Source organism: Lissotriton helveticus, chromosome 1_2, assembly GCF_964261635.1.
Source record: "Lissotriton helveticus chromosome 1_2, aLisHel1.1, whole genome shotgun sequence".
NCBI classification, from domain to species: domain Eukaryota; kingdom Metazoa; phylum Chordata; class Amphibia; order Caudata; family Salamandridae; genus Lissotriton; species Lissotriton helveticus.
In genome coordinates this window covers 338,908,798-338,926,755 of record NC_136058.1, presented here as the reverse complement: position 1 = coordinate 338,926,755, position 17,958 = coordinate 338,908,798, and the positions used below count along the sequence as shown (strand labels likewise).

The 17,958-nt window shown below is 43.0% G+C and overlaps 18 non-coding genes across 18 annotated transcripts; 14 read left to right on the top strand and 4 right to left on the bottom strand.

The window, feature by feature from the left end:
* Window positions 1-8,337: 8,337 nt before the first annotated feature.
* Window positions 8,338-8,409, top strand: TRNAA-UGC (transfer RNA alanine (anticodon UGC)). Its single transcript has one exon. It is a non-coding gene; the product is annotated as a tRNA-Ala (tRNA).
* Window positions 8,410-9,165: 756 nt separating this feature from the next.
* On the top strand, window positions 9,166-9,251 carry TRNAY-GUA (transfer RNA tyrosine (anticodon GUA)). Its single transcript is given in 2 exon segments — window positions 9,166-9,202; window positions 9,216-9,251. It is a non-coding gene; the product is annotated as a tRNA-Tyr (tRNA).
* A 613-nt stretch (window positions 9,252-9,864) lies between these two features.
* On the top strand, window positions 9,865-9,936 carry TRNAA-CGC (transfer RNA alanine (anticodon CGC)). The gene has a single exon. It is a non-coding gene; the product is annotated as a tRNA-Ala (tRNA).
* A 195-nt stretch (window positions 9,937-10,131) lies between these two features.
* TRNAM-CAU (transfer RNA methionine (anticodon CAU)) lies at window positions 10,132-10,204 on the bottom strand. Its single transcript has one exon. It is a non-coding gene; the product is annotated as a tRNA-Met (tRNA).
* A 164-nt stretch (window positions 10,205-10,368) lies between these two features.
* TRNAA-UGC (transfer RNA alanine (anticodon UGC)) lies at window positions 10,369-10,440 on the top strand. The gene has a single exon. It is a non-coding gene; the product is annotated as a tRNA-Ala (tRNA).
* Window positions 10,441-11,196: 756 nt separating this feature from the next.
* Window positions 11,197-11,282, top strand: TRNAY-GUA (transfer RNA tyrosine (anticodon GUA)). Its single transcript is given in 2 exon segments — window positions 11,197-11,233; window positions 11,247-11,282. It is a non-coding gene; the product is annotated as a tRNA-Tyr (tRNA).
* Window positions 11,283-11,895: 613 nt separating this feature from the next.
* Window positions 11,896-11,967, top strand: TRNAA-CGC (transfer RNA alanine (anticodon CGC)). Its single transcript has one exon. It is a non-coding gene; the product is annotated as a tRNA-Ala (tRNA).
* Window positions 11,968-12,162: 195 nt separating this feature from the next.
* On the bottom strand, window positions 12,163-12,235 carry TRNAM-CAU (transfer RNA methionine (anticodon CAU)). The gene has a single exon. It is a non-coding gene; the product is annotated as a tRNA-Met (tRNA).
* Window positions 12,236-12,399: 164 nt separating this feature from the next.
* TRNAA-UGC (transfer RNA alanine (anticodon UGC)) lies at window positions 12,400-12,471 on the top strand. Its single transcript has one exon. It is a non-coding gene; the product is annotated as a tRNA-Ala (tRNA).
* A 756-nt stretch (window positions 12,472-13,227) lies between these two features.
* TRNAY-GUA (transfer RNA tyrosine (anticodon GUA)) lies at window positions 13,228-13,313 on the top strand. The gene is given in 2 exon segments: window positions 13,228-13,264; window positions 13,278-13,313. It is a non-coding gene; the product is annotated as a tRNA-Tyr (tRNA).
* A 613-nt stretch (window positions 13,314-13,926) lies between these two features.
* Window positions 13,927-13,998, top strand: TRNAA-CGC (transfer RNA alanine (anticodon CGC)). The gene has a single exon. It is a non-coding gene; the product is annotated as a tRNA-Ala (tRNA).
* Window positions 13,999-14,193: 195 nt separating this feature from the next.
* TRNAM-CAU (transfer RNA methionine (anticodon CAU)) lies at window positions 14,194-14,266 on the bottom strand. Its single transcript has one exon. It is a non-coding gene; the product is annotated as a tRNA-Met (tRNA).
* Window positions 14,267-14,430: 164 nt separating this feature from the next.
* On the top strand, window positions 14,431-14,502 carry TRNAA-UGC (transfer RNA alanine (anticodon UGC)). Its single transcript has one exon. It is a non-coding gene; the product is annotated as a tRNA-Ala (tRNA).
* Window positions 14,503-15,258: 756 nt separating this feature from the next.
* On the top strand, window positions 15,259-15,344 carry TRNAY-GUA (transfer RNA tyrosine (anticodon GUA)). The gene is given in 2 exon segments: window positions 15,259-15,295; window positions 15,309-15,344. It is a non-coding gene; the product is annotated as a tRNA-Tyr (tRNA).
* A 613-nt stretch (window positions 15,345-15,957) lies between these two features.
* Window positions 15,958-16,029, top strand: TRNAA-CGC (transfer RNA alanine (anticodon CGC)). Its single transcript has one exon. It is a non-coding gene; the product is annotated as a tRNA-Ala (tRNA).
* Window positions 16,030-16,224: 195 nt separating this feature from the next.
* On the bottom strand, window positions 16,225-16,297 carry TRNAM-CAU (transfer RNA methionine (anticodon CAU)). Its single transcript has one exon. It is a non-coding gene; the product is annotated as a tRNA-Met (tRNA).
* A 164-nt stretch (window positions 16,298-16,461) lies between these two features.
* On the top strand, window positions 16,462-16,533 carry TRNAA-UGC (transfer RNA alanine (anticodon UGC)). The gene has a single exon. It is a non-coding gene; the product is annotated as a tRNA-Ala (tRNA).
* Window positions 16,534-17,289: 756 nt separating this feature from the next.
* On the top strand, window positions 17,290-17,375 carry TRNAY-GUA (transfer RNA tyrosine (anticodon GUA)). The gene is given in 2 exon segments: window positions 17,290-17,326; window positions 17,340-17,375. It is a non-coding gene; the product is annotated as a tRNA-Tyr (tRNA).
* Window positions 17,376-17,958: the final 583 nt, after the last annotated feature.

The window sequence follows — 17,958 nt, the reverse complement described above, 5'->3', positions numbered from 1 at the left end:
TGTCAGATTCGTTCTGAGAGGTGGCTGTAGTACTCAAGGAGAAGGATGAAAAAATGGGTGGGTCGCTTAAGAGGTTCTTGATGTGGTTCTCACTATATGCAAAGGTGTCCTCCTCTGCCATATCTTTTGTAATGAGACGCGTTAAAATACGTTAGATGTGTGTAAACAAACATAAAATAAAACAACTGTGAAAGAACAGATAAACCTCCACCAGAAAGACTTAAAAAAGTCGATAGAAAAATGGGGAATTTAACCCCTTGTACCTACCGCTAGTAGGAATTACCAAAAAGCCTCGCGAGACAGCTCCCGCTATACACAACCTAAGAACACTTTGGGTGGGCTCTTAATCAGCAAGGCTGAGCCAAAATTATGAATCAACAAAAAACAAATGCCTATACTGATATTGTTTAACAAAGATTTTGCCACCAGAGCAAAGAATGTTTATCCAAGCTGGGAAGTGCTTATAAGTAGCCTTTTATTAAATTGTCTTGATCCAAAAAACACAGGGGTATATTTGTATTAGTCATATACATTTGAGAACAAAAGCAACACTTTTACATACACTAAATACAATACGGACAAAAAAGGGGGTGAATAGATTCTTTAAAAACAATTCAACAAACATACCAAAGTCAGTCGTATCACAATCATACCTTACCATTCATACATGGAAAACATACAAAAACAAATACATACACGATTAAGTAAACAGATAAACAATCATGTAATGTATTAGGTCTGCTGCAATCTATACAATTTATATACACAATAATATTTACAAGTATAATTCCAAATTACTCAAAGAAATCAAGTATCAGCTTGAGATGTAAACAGCAATTTTTTATACGCCAGTAATGTGACACTGTATTCACACTAAAGGACAGAAACCTATCGAAGGAAAGCAGACACTGAGCATGGAACGGCCTACGCGTTTCAAATCCCAGGGTTTTTAGCCGGGATTTTCGTCAGGGCCAGGTCATTCTAAAAAAAGAAGAAGAGAAAAAAGAGAATTCTATCATGTGGATCTATAAAACTATTATAGTAGAATATCAAGAGCGCTCTTCAGCATAACCACCCAAGGAGCTTTCTGCTTACCACTATGGAAAATATCCAGGGAAGGAGTAAAACCTGTGTGATGAAAAGAACAACATGTAGAGGACTATATGAGTGAGTTGAAAAACACGCAACGAAAATGAGGTTTGCCATGTGTCAAAACAAAGTTTACCTTAGCGGTATCTTGTGTTGTTGCAAGTTCAAGTAGGGGGCCTGTAACAGAGCAACGTTCGTTTTAGTGTGGCATGATCGAAGACAGGGCTCATGAACCAAACCAAAAAAGGGGGTTGTAGAGTGCTTACCAGCCAGTTATGGTCAAATGCGTCCTTGAACGAGGACAATGCGGGTACAGATTTGAATCAATTTCTTCCAAAAAAGCGGCCTCTATTTGAAAGGGAAAAACGAAGGGCTCGTTTATTCCATGTACCAGATTACTGTGGGCATATTTGACAAACAACCTAGTCCTGTGCGGGCTTACCGGCATGAAGCTCCGTTGTTCTCAATCAATCGGCGTCCCCTGTAGCACTGCTCTCTCGCGCATGCGTGGAGAGTAGAGAAACTTTGCAAGGCTACTCAATATATGTAACGCAAATGCGCATGCGTGGGACAAAGACAGGCCGAGAGGGCATTTCCTCGCGCATGCGTGGAGAGTAGGGAAACATTGCAGGTCTAATCAATATATAGCGCTAATGCGCGGAACAAAGGCAGGCCGGGGGGGCATTTCCTGGTGTAGTATAGATTGCGCATGTATAGCGTCCCATAGATTCATTGTGTGGTGTTATAACTCCTAAGTTATAGCTTATATATCTCTGAAATCTCATTAAGTCCTTTGACTGCTGTGTTTCCATGATATCCCACGATGTTGGAAGAGGGATCCCTCGACGGTCAGTTCGCAGCACAGGCAAGTGCCACATTTGTGGTGGCCTGTGATCGGTGGTAATCCCATCATCTGTCTTAGCGATGGCTGTTTGTCTTTTTTGGTTCCTGCTCTAATCACATGATTGGCCACGCTACTCTCCTTTTTAAATGCAAATAAAGGAGGGGCTTCCATACTACTGTCCAAGTATTTTACAAGGTGCCAATTTTGCAGGATGATTCTTTTAAGATTATTGGCGTTTGGACAATAAGTAGTTACACAAACTTGCCTGTTGGAAGCAGATTTGTTTTTCCTTTCGAGGAGACTTTCCCTCGGGGTCCATCTGGCCCTTTTCATGGAGTTGCGGACAAGTTTTTTAGGGTATCCCCTGTCACACAATTTGGATACAAGGTTTTCAGCATGATGTTTATAGTCCTCCTGTAATGAGCAGTTTCTGCGAATTCGCAGAAATTGCCCATAGGGCAGATTTTCCTTTAGGCTTCGCGGATGATTACTTGAAAATAGTAATGCTTTATTCCTGTCGGTGGGTTTAGTGAAGAGGGACGTGGCTAACGTACCTCCTAACGGAAACACTTCGACATCCAGAAAAGAAATTTTTTTGTCTGAGTATGATATACTGAACTGTATGTCCGTTGTTCTATTGTTGAGCCAGTTGAAAAACGATGTTAAACTTTCTTCTCCCCCAGTCCAAATCATAAAGACATCGTCTATAAAACGCCACCATGTGGTGATGTGTTCTTTAAACGGATTGTTGTTGTGGATGTACTTTTCTTCATAGAGTGACATAAAAAGTACTGCCAACTCCGGCGCAAAGGGACACCCCATCGCCACCCCCTTTATTTGGAGGTAGAAATCATTACCGAAGCTGAAGTAGTTCTTTTTTAAGGCAAAGGATGCCAATTCAACAAGGAATTTTGTGGGTACCTGGACAGGTCTAGGTCGCAGGTCCAGGAAGTATTCCAAAACTGCCACAGCCTCATCCTGAGGTATTTGTGTATAGAGCTGGGTCACATCTAGTGTTACAAGTAAATCCTTTTCTTTCTCAAATTTGATGCCATCCAACTTGGTGATGAAATCTGTTGTGTCTTTTAAGTAAGAGACAACTAAGTCCATAAACTGTTTTAAAAAACAGTCGACATATTTGGCCACCGGTTCCAAAAGGGAGTCACACCCTGCCACAATTGGTCTCCCTGGTGGCTTTGTTTGATGTTTGTGGACCTTTGGGAGGACATAAAAAAGGGGTACTTTCGGGTGTTTATTTCGTAAATATTCCAGCTCTTTAGGCCCTAAGAAGCCCGCCTCAAATCCTTCTTGTAAAATGGGAAACAGGAGGTTTTGAAATTCTAGCGTGGGGTCTTTACTAATCTTCCGGTAGCACATTTGGTCGTTTAGCTGCCTCAATACTTCAGTATTGTAATCATTGGTGTCCCAAATGACAATCGAACCGCCCTTATCGGCTTGTTTTATGGTGATTGTATTATCGTTCTTTAACATTGAAAGTGCATTTGTTTCATCCTTTGAAATGTTAAATTTTACGAACTTTTTTTGTTTCTCCATGTCCGCAATGGCCGAGAGGACCGTTTTTTCGAAGATGACTACTTCTTTTGGTACTTTGTGACCAGGAGGACAGAATGTGGATTTTTTCCGTAATCCGGTAACTTCTGAAGATGTAGAGAAAGGGTTCTCTGCAAAAAATGTGGTGAGGCGCAATTTCCGACAAAATTCGATGAACTCGGTCTTCATCTTGACAAAATCTGTTTTTTTTGTGGGCACGAAAGATAATCCTTTGGATAAAATACTTTCTTCAGCTGTTGTTAATATCCTATTTGAGAGGTTGAAAATCGGAGAGACCGCTAGTTTTTGTATTGTTTTTGGCGGGTTGTCATCTCCCAAGGCTGATTGTAGCGTTGTCTCCCTCTGGAGCTCGTTTGGCCTCGTCCTAAAAAAGAGGAATTTGATGACTGTCCTTGGGGTTGTTGCATTTGGTTCCATTTGCGATTTTTATTATTAGATCTACTATTGTTTATATCGCTATCGTCCCCCGAGGAAGAGGTGTCCGAGAATGTAATGAATTGTTTGCGGGATCTCCCACGGTTGTCAGATAAGTATCTCCTAGAATCTCCCTTGGTGTAAAAATCCGGTTGCAAGAATGGATATACGTTTTCAATCCTGAAATTCTTTTTATCCTTCTCAAATTGGTTTGATTTTTGGATTATGGTAAAGTCCTTAAATTCCTGAATCTCTTTGTTGACTTTTTCCAATAATCCTTTTGAATCTGTAATAGTTTGGTTATGGCTGATTTCTTCCTCTAACTTTGTGATTTCTTCGAGCTCAGCCTTAGAAATCCTGACCGCTGTTTCAATAGTAAGGACCATAAGGTCCCTACTACACTTAGTTTCTATAAAGCTGAACCCTTTCTTAAACACCGGGTCCTCTGTAAATATGACGGGAATATTTTTAATTTGCAATCCTCCAGGGATGGTACCTTCGCGGAGATGGTTTAACAAAAAATGACCATGTAGGTCCGTGCGTATTTGTTTCTTTTTGAGTCTTAAGAGTCTGTCAGATTCGTTCTGAGAGGTGGCTGTAGTACTCAAGGAGAAGGATGAAAAAATGGGTGGGTCGCTTAAGAGGTTCTTGATGTGGTTCTCACTATATGCAAAGGTGTCCTCCTCTGCCATATCTTTTGTAATGAGACGCGTTAAAATACGTTAGATGTGTGTAAACAAACATAAAATAAAACAACTGTGAAAGAACAGATAAACCTCCACCAGAAAGACTTAAAAAAGTCGATAGAAAAATGGGGAATTTAACCCCTTGTACCTACCGCTAGTAGGAATTACCAAAAAGCCTCGCGAGACAGCTCCCGCTATACACAACCTAAGAACACTTTGGGTGGGCTCTTAATCAGCAAGGCTGAGCCAAAATTATGAATCAACAAAAAACAAATGCCTATACTGATATTGTTTAACAAAGATTTTGCCACCAGAGCAAAGAATGTTTATCCAAGCTGGGAAGTGCTTATAAGTAGCCTTTTATTAAATTGTCTTGATCCAAAAAACACAGGGGTATATTTGTATTAGTCATATACATTTGAGAACAAAAGCAACACTTTTACATACACTAAATACAATACGGACAAAAAAGGGGGTGAATAGATTCTTTAAAAACAATTCAACAAACATACCAAAGTCAGTCGTATCACAATCATACCTTACCATTCATACATGGAAAACATACAAAAACAAATACATACACGATTAAGTAAACAGATAAACAATCATGTAATGTATTAGGTCTGCTGCAATCTATACAATTTATATACACAATAATATTTACAAGTATAATTCCAAATTACTCAAAGAAATCAAGTATCAGCTTGAGATGTAAACAGCAATTTTTTATACGCCAGTAATGTGACACTGTATTCACACTAAAGGACAGAAACCTATCGAAGGAAAGCAGACACTGAGCATGGAACGGCCTACGCGTTTCAAATCCCAGGGTTTTTAGCCGGGATTTTCGTCAGGGCCAGGTCATTCTAAAAAAAGAAGAAGAGAAAAAAGAGAATTCTATCATGTGGATCTATAAAACTATTATAGTAGAATATCAAGAGCGCTCTTCAGCATAACCACCCAAGGAGCTTTCTGCTTACCACTATGGAAAATATCCAGGGAAGGAGTAAAACCTGTGTGATGAAAAGAACAACATGTAGAGGACTATATGAGTGAGTTGAAAAACACGCAACGAAAATGAGGTTTGCCATGTGTCAAAACAAAGTTTACCTTAGCGGTATCTTGTGTTGTTGCAAGTTCAAGTAGGGGGCCTGTAACAGAGCAACGTTCGTTTTAGTGTGGCATGATCGAAGACAGGGCTCATGAACCAAACCAAAAAAGGGGGTTGTAGAGTGCTTACCAGCCAGTTATGGTCAAATGCGTCCTTGAACGAGGACAATGCGGGTACAGATTTGAATCAATTTCTTCCAAAAAAGCGGCCTCTATTTGAAAGGGAAAAACGAAGGGCTCGTTTATTCCATGTACCAGATTACTGTGGGCATATTTGACAAACAACCTAGTCCTGTGCGGGCTTACCGGCATGAAGCTCCGTTGTTCTCAATCAATCGGCGTCCCCTGTAGCACTGCTCTCTCGCGCATGCGTGGAGAGTAGAGAAACTTTGCAAGGCTACTCAATATATGTAACGCAAATGCGCATGCGTGGGACAAAGACAGGCCGAGAGGGCATTTCCTCGCGCATGCGTGGAGAGTAGGGAAACATTGCAGGTCTAATCAATATATAGCGCTAATGCGCGGAACAAAGGCAGGCCGGGGGGGCATTTCCTGGTGTAGTATAGATTGCGCATGTATAGCGTCCCATAGATTCATTGTGTGGTGTTATAACTCCTAAGTTATAGCTTATATATCTCTGAAATCTCATTAAGTCCTTTGACTGCTGTGTCAAACTTTACAATTAAGTGGGCTTCCCTTTTGGATAATTTCAGCTCCATGTCTCCTCCTCGTGCATCTTTCAGCAACTGTAGAACTAAATATGTCATATATGGCATTACCTGTCCATGTGGGTTACTTTACATCGGAAAAACTAATCAGGAAATTCGGACACGAATCACACAACATAAATCCAGAATAAAAAATGGGATCGACACTGCCCCGTTAGTTAACCATTGGAAACGTTGTAAACATCTGCTCAGTGACCTTAAATGGACTGTGATCTCACGTGTTGAAAAAGATGCACGAGGAGGAGACATGGAGCTGAAATTATCCAAAAGGGAAGCCCACTTAATTGTAAAGTTTGACACAGCAGTCAAAGGACTTAATGAGATTTCAGAGATATATAAGCTATAACTTAGGAGTTATAACACCACACAATGAATCTATGGGACGCTATACATGCGCAATCTATACTACACCAGGAAATGCCCCCCCGGCCTGCCTTTGTTCCGCGCATTAGCGCTATATATTGATTAGACCTGCAATGTTTCCCTACTCTCCACGCATGCGCGAGGAAATGCCCTCTCGGCCTGTCTTTGTCCCACGCATGCGCATTTGCGTTACATATATTGAGTAGCCTTGCAAAGTTTCTCTACTCTCCACGCATGCGCGAGAGAGCAGTGCTACAGGGGACGCCGATTGATTGAGAACAACGGAGCTTCATGCCGGTAAGCCCGCACAGGACTAGGTTGTTTGTCAAATATGCCCACAGTAATCTGGTACATGGAATAAACGAGCCCTTCGTTTTTCCCTTTCAAATAGAGGCCGCTTTTTTGGAAGAAATTGATTCAAATCTGTACCCGCATTGTCCTCGTTCAAGGACGCATTTGACCATAACTGGCTGGTAAGCACTCTACAACCCCCTTTTTTGGTTTGGTTCATGAGCCCTGTCTTCGATCATGCCACACTAAAACGAACGTTGCTCTGTTACAGGCCCCCTACTTGAACTTGCAACAACACAAGATACCGCTAAGGTAAACTTTGTTTTGACACATGGCAAACCTCATTTTCGTTGCGTGTTTTTCAACTCACTCATATAGTCCTCTACATGTTGTTCTTTTCATCACACAGGTTTTACTCCTTCCCTGGATATTTTCCATAGTGGTAAGCAGAAAGCTCCTTGGGTGGTTATGCTGAAGAGCGCTCTTGATATTCTACTATAATAGTTTTATAGATCCACATGATAGAATTCTCTTTTTTCTCTTCTTCTTTTTTTAGAATGACCTGGCCCTGACGAAAATCCCGGCTAAAAACCCTGGGATTTGAAACGCGTAGGCCGTTCCATGCTCAGTGTCTGCTTTCCTTCGATAGGTTTCTGTCCTTTAGTGTGAATACAGTGTCACATTACTGGCGTATAAAAAATTGCTGTTTACATCTCAAGCTGATACTTGATTTCTTTGAGTAATTTGGAATTATACTTGTAAATATTATTGTGTATATAAATTGTATAGATTGCAGCAGACCTAATACATTACATGATTGTTTATCTGTTTACTTAATCGTGTATGTATTTGTTTTTGTATGTTTTCCATGTATGAATGGTAAGGTATGATTGTGATACGACTGACTTTGGTATGTTTGTTGAATTGTTTTTAAAGAATCTATTCACCCCCTTTTTTGTCCGTATTGTATTTAGTGTATGTAAAAGTGTTGCTTTTGTTCTCAAATGTATATGACTAATACAAATATACCCCTGTGTTTTTTGGATCAAGACAATTTAATAAAAGGCTACTTATAAGCACTTCCCAGCTTGGATAAACATTCTTTGCTCTGGTGGCAAAATCTTTGTTAAACAATATCAGTATAGGCATTTGTTTTTTGTTGATTCATAATTTTGGCTCAGCCTTGCTGATTAAGAGCCCACCCAAAGTGTTCTTAGGTACAGTAAAACTTGGCATACAAGGGGATGTAGCTCAGTGGTAGAGCGCATGCTTTGCATGTATGAGGCCCCGGGTTCAATCCCCGGCATCTCCAGACTTTTGCCATGCTTATCTTGTATTTTGGCAGAAAACTAGGCTGGCTGTCAGTATTAAGGAAGAGATATGTCATGCAACTGGGATACGAACCCCACTTAAACTGTGAGACGTGTGCCTTGGAAAACCCCATGAAATGGGGCTATCTCATTTTTGATGCTTATAGAACCAAAGAATCTTACTTGTTTAAGCCATCAAAGTGATGATTAATCTTGGCAATCTTAATACATTTAGGATAGAAATCTGTGGCAGCCATCTTGGTCATTGGTAAGGGTTCTTCCTCTAAACCAGAGACTCTCTACAGTAGCTTCAAGAAAAACTGAATATGTTGCCTTTACTCTACTGATTTTTCCATTCTCTTTCCTTTCAAAAATGAACCCAAAATGCATGTTCTTGAAGCTGGGTGCGTGGTAATGACTCCCATAACTTTCTGTCATTTTTCTCACGGTTAAAGGCTTCCATCCATTTGCCACCAATGCTTCCTAAGGTCTTTGTATCAAAGTTCCTTTCCTTTCTGTAAAATTCATCATTGCGGCGCCCCTGCTTTTCACCAAGCCAAGACGGAGCATCCACTTTGGTGTGAAATCCTCCTTTGAGGTGATAAGACGTAACTCACAGTGTGCTCTCAGAAGTGGTAGCTTTGAGAGGGAGCCGCGATTAATATTGATGATTTTCATCTGTCTGCTCCTGGTCCCCACCCCCCACAACCTTTCTTGAGCGAGAGGTAATTTCAGTGCTATGAGCTTCTGCTACCCCTCCTTCGATAGCTCAGTTGGTAGAGCGCAGGACTGTAGCATTAATTCGGGCAACCTTAGGTCGCTGGTTCAAATCCGGCTCGAAGGATTTTGTGGTTTCATTTCCATGTCTTTTGCTGTTAATCAACAATACCTTCCGTTGATTATGAAAAAGTCCCCGAGCTTCGATAAATACTGGAAAAGAAGCGTACTCTATCTGCTTTCAAAGGGAATTGATGACATAGTCATCGCTAGGGGAGGCGTGAAGAACAGTAAAGGAAACCTGCTGATCAAAACTGCTACCAAAGCATTGCATTAGTACATGTATGCCCTTGGCAGACTTCCAATTGCATTGCACCACGGTAGCTGCTTGGCAGCCAATCACACTGTGACTTGCCTTCAATTTGAGTGTCCACCGATGGGCAAGAGGGCATAGCCAATGGAATCATCCCCCGAAAGGCTGAGCAAGCTGGAAAGTAGACCAACAGTTTACACATTTGGGGAAATCCTGAGAAGTTTTGCATTCCAAACTGAGCAAATAAAAGCCCTGCCGGAGAATCGAACCCTGATTGCACTAAGTATATGCTCCATGAAGACAGCCCTCACGTAAGGCGTGGGCAATTTCATGCCTGACACTTTACATTCTAGTCTCAAATCGAGACTTTGCAGTCCGTGGGCTCCAGAGTCTCCTTGCATCCAGCAAAAGTTTAGAGGGCAGTGGAGGGGATGTAGCTCAGTGGTAGAGCGCATGCTTCGCATGTATGAGGCCCCGGGTTCAATCCCCGGCATCTCCAGGAGTCGCTGTTCTGTATCTCGGCTTTTTCCAGAAGGCTAGCCTGCCACCTTGTGGAAAGTTGAGGTTTCTCAGGCAGTTGGGGGGTCAGAACCCCACTTAAATAGGTTGCATTGAAAAATATTGTTTGAAATAGGCATAGTTTCCACTTTTCAAGAAAATCTGAGAATTTTGCTTGCCAAAAGGAGGAAATAAATGCCCTCTCTGAGGATCGAACTCAGGACCTTCAGATTATGAGACTGACGCGCTGCCTACTGCGCTAAGAAGGCTGCACACAAGCATCTCTAAACAAGACTATAGACCAGGAAGATAATCCAGGTGCGAGGCTTAAGGATTTTCCTGACTGAGACTTTATGCTGCAGTGTCAAGTGGGTTGACTTGGCAGACACTTACATTCAGGGTTTCCATGCATACAGTAAAACTTGGCATACAAGGGGATGTAGCTCAGTGGTAGAGCGCATACTTTGCATGTATGAGGCCCCGGGTTCAATCCCCGGCATCTCCAGACTTTTGCCATGCTTATCTTGGATTTTGGCAGAAAACTAGGCTGGCTGTCAGTATTAAGGAAGAGATATGTCATGCAACTGGGATACGAACCCCACTTAAACTGTGAGACGTGTGCCTTGGAAAACCCCATGAAATGGGGCTATCTCATTTTTGATGCTTATAGAACCAAAGAATCTTACTTGTTTAAGCCATCAAAGTGATGATTAATCTTGGCAATCTTAATACATTTAGGATAGAAATCGGTGGCAGCCATCTTGGTCATTGGTAAGGGTTCTTCCTCTAAACCAGAGACTCTCTACAGTAGCTTCAAGAAAAACTGAATATGTTGCCTTTACTCTACTGATTTTTCCATTCTCTTTCCTTTCAAAAATGAACCCAAAATGCATGTTCTTGAAGCTGGGTGCGTGGTAATGACTCCCATAACTTTCTGTCATTTTTCTCACGGTTAAAGGCTTCCATCCATTTGCCACCAATGCTTCCTAAGGTCTTTGTATCAAAGTTCCTTTCCTTTCTGTAAAATTCATCATTGCGGCGCCCCTGCTTTTCACCAAGCCAAGACGGAACATCCACTTTGGTGTGAAATCCTCCTTTGAGGTGATAAGACGTAACTCACAGTGTGCTCTCAGAAGTGGTAGCTTTGAGAGGGAGCCGCGATTAATATTGATGATTTTCATCTGTCTGCTCCTGGTCCCCACCCCCCACAACCTTTCTTGAGCAAGAGGTAATTTCAGTGCTATGAGCTTCTGCTACCCCTACTTCGATAGCTCAGTTGGTAGAGTGGAGGACTGTAGCATTAATTCGGGCATCCTTAGGTCGCTGGTTCAAATCCGGCTCGAAGGATTTTGTGGTTTCATTTCCATGTCTTTTGCTGTTAATCAACAATACCTTCCGTTGATTATGAAAAAGTCCCCGAGCTTCGATAAATACTGGAAAAGAAGCGTACTCTATCTGCTTTCAAAGGGAATTGATGACATAGTCATCGCTAGGGGAGGCGTGAAGAACAGTAAAGGAAACCTGCTGATCAAAACTGCTACCAAAGCATTGCATTAGTACATGTATGCCCTTGGCAGACTTCCAATTGCATTGCACCACGGTAGCTGCTTGGCAGCCAATCACACTGTGACTTGCCTTCAATTTGAGTGTCCACCGATGGGCAAGAGGGCATAGCCAATGGAATCATCCCCCGAAAGGCTGAGCAAGCTGGAAAGTAGACCAACAGTTTACACATTTGGGGAAATCCTGAGAAGTTTTGCATTCCAAACTGAGCAAATAAAAGCCCTGCCGGAGAATCGAACCCTGATTGCACTAAGTATATGCTCCATGAAGACAGCCCTCACGTAAGGCGTGGGCAATTTCATGCCTGACACTTTACATTCTAGTCTCAAATCGAGACTTTGCAGTCCGTGGGCTCCAGAGTCTCCTTGCATCCAGCAAAACTTTAGAGGGCAGTGGAGGGGATGTAGCTCAGTGGTAGAGCGCATGCTTCGCATGTATGAGGCCCCGGGTTCAATCCCCGGCATCTCCAGGAGTCGCTGTTCTGTATCTCGGCTTTTTCCAGAAGGCTAGCCTGCCACCTTGTGGAAAGTTGAGGTTTCTCAGGCAGTTGGGGGGTCAGAACCCCACTTAAATAGGTTGCATTGAAAAATATTGTTTGAAATAGGCATAGTTTCCACTTTTCAAGAAAATCTGAGAATTTTGCTTGCCAAAAGGAGGAAATAAATGCCCTCTCTGAGGATCGAACTCAGGACCTTCAGATTATGAGACTGACGCGCTGCCTACTGCGCTAAGAAGGCTGCACACAAGCATCTCTAAACAAGACTATAGACCAGGAAGATAATCCAGGTGCGAGGCTTAAGGATTTTCCTGACTGAGACTTTATGCTGCAGTGTCAAGTGGGTTGACTTGGCAGACACTTACATTCAGGGTTTCCATGCATACAGTAAAACTTGGCATACAAGGGGATGTAGCTCAGTGGTAGAGCGCATGCTTTGCATGTATGAGGCCCCGGATTCAATCCCCGGCATCTCCAGACTTTTGCCATGCTTATCTTGGATTTTGGCAGAAAACTAGGCTGGCTGTCAGTATTAAGGAAGAGATATGTCATGCAACTGGGATACGAACCCCACTTAAACTGTGAGACGTGTGCCTTGGAAAACCCCATGAAATGGGGCTATCTCATTTTTGATGCTTATAGAACCAAAGAATCTTACTTGTTTAAGCCATCAAAGTGATGATTAATCTTGGCAATCTTAATACATTTAGGATAGAAATCGGTGGCAGCCATCTTGGTCATTGGTAAGGGTTCTTCCTCTAAACCAGAGACTCTCTACAGTAGCTTCAAGAAAAACTGAATATGTTGCCTTTACTCTACTGATTTTTCCATTCTCTTTCCTTTCAAAAATGAACCCAAAATGCATGTTCTTGAAGCTGGGTGCGTGGTAATGACTCCCATAACTTTCTGTCATTTTTCTCACGGTTAAAGGCTTCCATCCATTTGCCACCAATGCTTCCTAAGGTCTTTGTATCAAAGTTCCTTTCCTTTCTGTAAAATTCATCATTGCGGCGCCCCTGCTTTTCACCAAGCCAAGACGGAGCATCCACTTTGGTGTGAAATCCTCCTTTGAGGTGATAAGACGTAACTCACAGTGTGCTCTCAGAAGTGGTAGCTTTGAGAGGGAGCCGCGATTAATATTGATGATTTTCATCTGTCTGCTCCTGGTCCCCACCCCCCACAACCTTTCTTGAGCGAGAGGTAATTTCAGTGCTATGAGCTTCTGCTACCCCTCCTTCGATAGCTCAGTTGGTAGAGCGCAGGACTGTAGCATTAATTCGGGCATCCTTAGGTCGCTGGTTCAAATCCGGCTCGAAGGATTTTGTGGTTTCATTTCCATGTCTTTTGCTGTTAATCAACAATACCTTCCGTTGATTATGAAAAAGTCCCCGAGCTTCGATAAATACTGGAAAAGAAGCGTACTCTATCTGCTTTCAAAGGGAATTGATGACATAGTCATCGCTAGGGGAGGCGTGAAGAACAGTAAAGGAAACCTGCTGATCAAAACTGCTACCAAAGCATTGCATTAGTACATGTATGCCCTTGGCAGACTTCCAATTGCATTGCACCACGGTAGCTGCTTGGCAGCCAATCACACTGTGACTTGCCTTCAATTTGAGTGTCCACCGATGGGCAAGAGGGCATAGCCAATGGAATCATCCCCCGAAAGGCTGAGCAAGCTGGAAAGTAGACCAACAGTTTACACATTTGGGGAAATCCTGAGAAGTTTTGCATTCCAAACTGAGCAAATAAAAGCCCTGCCGGAGAATCGAACCCTGATTGCACTAAGTATATGCTCCATGAAGACAGCCCTCACGTAAGGCGTGGGCAATTTCATGCCTGACACTTTACATTCTAGTCTCAAATCGAGACTTTGCAGTCCGTGGGCTCCAGAGTCTCCTTGCATCCAGCAAAAGTTTAGAGGGCAGTGGAGGGGATGTAGCTCAGTGGTAGAGCGCATGCTTCGCATGTATGAGGCCCCGGGTTCAATCCCCGGCATCTCCAGGAGTCGCTGTTCTGTATCTCGGCTTTTTCCAGAAGGCTAGCCTGCCACCTTGTGGAAAGTTGAGGTTTCTCAGGCAGTTGGGGGGTCAGAACCCCACTTAAATAGGTTGCATTGAAAAATATTGTTTGAAATAGGCATAGTTTCCACTTTTCAAGAAAATCTGAGAATTTTGCTTGCCAAAAGGAGGAAATAAATGCCCTCTCTGAGGATCGAACTCAGGACCTTCAGATTATGAGACTGACGCGCTGCCTACTGCGCTAAGAAGGCTGCACACAAGCATCTCTAAACAAGACTATAGACCAGGAAGATAATCCAGGTGCGAGGCTTAAGGATTTTCCTGACTGAGACTTTATGCTGCAGTGTCAAGTGGGTTGACTTGGCAGACACTTACATTCAGGGTTTCCATGCATACAGTAAAACTTGGCATACAAGGGGATGTAGCTCAGTGGTAGAGCGCATACTTTGCATGTATGAGGCCCCGGGTTCAATCCCCGGCATCTCCAGACTTTTGCCATGCTTATCTTGGATTTTGGCAGAAAACTAGGCTGGCTGTCAGTATTAAGGAAGAGATATGTCATGCAACTGGGATACGAACCCCACTTAAACTGTGAGACGTGTGCCTTGGAAAACCCCATGAAATGGGGCTATCTCATTTTTGATGCTTATAGAACCAAAGAATCTTACTTGTTTAAGCCATCAAAGTGATGATTAATCTTGGCAATCTTAATACATTTAGGATAGAAATCGGTGGCAGCCATCTTGGTCATTGGTAAGGGTTCTTCCTCTAAACCAGAGACTCTCTACAGTAGCTTCAAGAAAAACTGAATATGTTGCCTTTACTCTACTGATTTTTCCATTCTCTTTCCTTTCAAAAATGAACCCAAAATGCATGTTCTTGAAGCTGGGTGCGTGGTAATGACTCCCATAACTTTCTGTCATTTTTCTCACGGTTAAAGGCTTCCATCCATTTGCCACCAATGCTTCCTAAGGTCTTTGTATCAAAGTTCCTTTCCTTTCTGTAAAATTCATCATTGCGGCGCCCCTGCTTTTCACCAAGCCAAGACGGAACATCCACTTTGGTGTGAAATCCTCCTTTGAGGTGATAAGACGTAACTCACAGTGTGCTCTCAGAAGTGGTAGCTTTGAGAGGGAGCCGCGATTAATATTGATGATTTTCATCTGTCTGCTCCTGGTCCCCACCCCCCACAACCTTTCTTGAGCAAGAGGTAATTTCAGTGCTATGAGCTTCTGCTACCCCTACTTCGATAGCTCAGTTGGTAGAGTGGAGGACTGTAGCATTAATTCGGGCATCCTTAGGTCGCTGGTTCAAATCCGGCTCGAAGGATTTTGTGGTTTCATTTCCATGTCTTTTGCTGTTAATCAACAATACCTTCCGTTGATTATGAAAAAGTCCCCGAGCTTCGATAAATACTGGAAAAGAAGCGTACTCTATCTGCTTTCAAAGGGAATTGATGACATAGTCATCGCTAGGGGAGGCGTGAAGAACAGTAAAGGAAACCTGCTGATCAAAACTGCTACCAAAGCATTGCATTAGTACATGTATGCCCTTGGCAGACTTCCAATTGCATTGCACCACGGTAGCTGCTTGGCAGCCAATCACACTGTGACTTGCCTTCAATTTGAGTGTCCACCGATGGGCAAGAGGGCATAGCCAATGGAATCATCCCCCGAAAGGCTGAGCAAGCTGGAAAGTAGACCAACAGTTTACACATTTGGGGAAATCCTGAGAAGTTTTGCATTCCAAACTGAGCAAATAAAAGCCCTGCCGGAGAATCGAACCCTGATTGCACTAAGTATATGCTCCATGAAGACAGCCCTCACGTAAGGCGTGGGCAATTTCATGCCTGACACTTTACATTCTAGTCTCAAATCGAGACTTTGCAGTCCGTGGGCTCCAGAGTCTCCTTGCATCCAGCAAAACTTTAGAGGGCAGTGGAGGGGATGTAGCTCAGTGGTAGAGCGCATGCTTCGCATGTATGAGGCCCCGGGTTCAATCCCCGGCATCTCCAGGAGTCGCTGTTCTGTATCTTGGCTTTTTCCAGAAGGCTAGCCTGCCACCTTGTGGAAAGTTGAGGTTTCTCAGGCAGTTGGGGGGTCAGAACCCCACTTAAATAGGTTGCATTGAAAAATATTGTTTGAAATAGGCATAGTTTCCACTTTTCAAGAAAATCTGAGAATTTTGCTTGCCAAAAGGAGGAAATAAATGCCCTCTCTGAGGATCGAACTCAGGACCTTCAGATTATGAGACTGACGCGCTGCCTACTGCGCTAAGAAGGCTGCACACAAGCATCTCTAAACAAGACTATAGACCAGGAAGATAATCCAGGTGCGAGGCTTAAGGATTTTCCTGACTGAGACTTTATGCTGCAGTGTCAAGTGGGTTGACTTGGCAGACACTTACATTCAGGGTTTCCATGCATACAGTAAAACTTGGCATACAAGGGGATGTAGCTCAGTGGTAGAGCGCATGCTTTGCATGTATGAGGCCCCGGGTTCAATCCCCGGCATCTCCAGACTTTTGCCATGCTTATCTTGTATTTTGGCAGAAAACTAGGCTGGCTGTCAGTATTAAGGAAGAGATATGTCATGCAACTGGGATACGAACCCCACTTAAACTGTGAGACGTGTGCCTTGGAAAACCCCATGAAATGGGGCTATCTCATTTTTGATGCTTATAGAACCAAAGAATCTTACTTGTTTAAGCCATCAAAGTGATGATTAATCTTGGCAATCTTAATACATTTAGGATAGAAATCTGTGGCAGCCATCTTGGTCATTGGTAAGGGTTCTTCCTCTAAACCAGAGACTCTCTACAGTAGCTTCAAGAAAAACTGAATATGTTGCCTTTACTCTACTGATTTTTCCATTCTCTTTCCTTTCAAAAATGAACCCAAAATGCATGTTCTTGAAGCTGGGTGCGTGGTAATGACTCCCATAACTTTCTGTCATTTTTCTCACGGTTAAAGGCTTCCATCCATTTGCCACCAATGCTTCCTAAGGTCTTTGTATCAAAGTTCCTTTCCTTTCTGTAAAATTCATCATTGCGGCGCCCCTGCTTTTCACCAAGCCAAGACGGAACATCCACTTTGGTGTGAAATCCTCCTTTGAGGTGATAAGACGTAACTCACAGTGTGCTCTCAGAAGTGGTAGCTTTGAGAGGGAGCCGCGATTAATATTGATGATTTTCATCTGTCTGCTCCTGGTCCCCACCCCCCACAACCTTTCTTGAGCGAGAGGTAATTTCAGTGCTATGAGCTTCTGCTACCCCTACTTCGATAGCTCAGTTGGTAGAGTGGAGGACTGTAGCATTAATTCGGGCATCCTTAGGTCGCTGGTTCAAATCCGGCTCGAAGGATTTTGTGGTTTCATTTCCATGTCTTTTGCTGTTAATCAACAATACCTTCCGTTGATTATGAAAAAGTCCCCGAGCTTCGATAAATACTGGAAAAGAAGCGTACTCTATCTGCTTTCAAAGGGAATTGATGACATAGTCATCGCTAGGGGAGGCGTGAAGAACAGTAAAGGAAACCTGCTGATCAAAACTGCTACCAAAGCATTGCATTAGTACATGTATGCCCTTGGCAGACTTCCAATTGCATTGCACCACGGTAGCTGCTTGGCAGCCAATCACACTGTGACTTGCCTTCAATTTGAGTGTCCACCGATGGGCAAGAGGGCATAGCCAATGGAATCATCCCCCGAAAGGCTGAGCAAGCTGGAAAGTAGACCAACAGTTTACACATTTGGGGAAATCCTGAGAAGTTTTGCATTCCAAACTGAGCAAATAAAAGCCCTGCCGGAGAATCGAACCCTGATTGCACTAAGTATATGCTCCATGAAGACAGCCCTCACGTAAGGCGTGGGCAATTTCATGCCTGACACTTTACATTCTAGTCTCAAATCGAGACTTTGCAGTCCGTGGGCTCCAGAGTCTCCTT